General features: G+C 45.6%; 1 pseudogene; it reads right to left on the minus strand.

The window, feature by feature from the left end:
- Window positions 1-204: 204 nt before the first annotated feature.
- Window positions 205-595, minus strand: LOC138172025 (large ribosomal subunit protein eL31-like; annotated as a pseudogene).
- Between the last annotated feature and the right edge of the window lie 887 nt (window positions 596-1,482).

Genomic DNA, 1,482 nt, shown 5'->3' on the forward strand with positions numbered 1-1,482 from the left:
TCTTCTCTCTACTACTGTCTCTCTGTCTGCTTTCTATGGCTGTCTCTTTCTGTCCCTCTATCTCTTGTCTGTCTATACCTTCTTTTTCTCTGTCTGTTCATGCCTCTATGTCCCTGCCTCTCTCTGTCTATGTCTGTGGGTCTTCACCTTTTTCTGTCTCTTTTTCCTTTTTTTTTTTTACCTGCTGACATTTTATAACTTTGTTTAAAGGAAGTTTAATTTAATTTTCATCCACATTGACTGTAAGCTTTTGAAAGTGGTGACAGGCACATACATAACCAATGTATACAGCTTGTTTGGTGAATCTTCATCCTCATTGTGTTTGCTGGACAAACACACTCAGATACCATCCGGGACATTCCTTATTCCTTTGGCTCAAACAGCTTTGTTGAGTAGTGTCAATGCGCACATATGGAGTTCCCATCTCTTTCATGGCGAATTTGCGGATTTCCTTTAGGGCCTGAGGAGCGCGCTTTTTGAAGCCTGTGCCATGGATCCGCTTTTGGATGTTGATGGTGTACTCCCTGGTCACCACCTCGTTGATGGTGGAGCGCCCCTTCTTCTTCTTCTCGCTGCTCTTCTTCGCGGGAGCCATTCTGTCTGGGACCAGGTCGGGAAGGAGTCTACCTCTTTTTCCTCACTTCATTCTCCGAACCAGATTATCTTCCCATAACTCTCTGTCTCCATTTCTTTCTCTTTCTCTGTCTCTCTCTCTCTCTGTGTCTCTGTCTCTCTCTCTGTCTCTGTCTCTGTCTCTCTCTCTGTCTTTCTGTCTCTCTGTCTCTGTGTGTGTCTGTCTCTGTCTCTCTCTCTGTCTCTCTCTCTGTCTCTGTTTCTCTCTGTCTCTCTCTCTGTCTCTCTCTCTCTGTCTCTGTCTCTGTGTGTGTGTGTGTGTCTGTCTCTGTCTCTCTCTCTGTCTCTGACTCTGTCTCTGTTTCTCCCCCTCCCCTCAAGTGGAAACAGAAGAGTACTATTTTCCACAGGGAGAAGACAATATATGAAAACACTTTGGCTCATTAAAACCAAAGCCTGAAGCAAGACCCATCTGTCCTTCCTCTGGAAGGCTGCCAGCTCCACCAAAGAGACCATGCCTTGTTTGTTACCTTTGGAGCCAACCAAGCTCTTGGGTCTTCCTCATGGTCTGCCATGGAAAAGTGAAGACAGGTTAATATGGCTCCTAATCTTACAAGTTATCATCTCCAAGTACTGTCGATTATATGGTCAGAAAGGACCCTGTTCCAACAGAGGGCAGGGGAGAGCCCAGCAGGACATGGGAATTGTTCTCATTTCCATAGAGATTTGAGACATAAATCACTTTCATTCCAAAACCTCTATGAGATAAGGAGTGTTAGGAGCCTCATTCTGATCGTGGTCAAGAAATTGAGGTTAAGGTCCACGGCTCAGGGACACACACACACACACATTCACACTCACTCACACACACACACACACACACACACACACACACACACACACACACAC

This window comes from Petaurus breviceps, unplaced genomic scaffold (assembly GCF_028583685.1).
Source record: "Petaurus breviceps papuanus isolate PSGF00001 unplaced genomic scaffold, PetGlider_PUasm1.0 490, whole genome shotgun sequence".
NCBI lineage: Eukaryota > Metazoa > Chordata > Mammalia > Diprotodontia > Petauridae > Petaurus > Petaurus breviceps.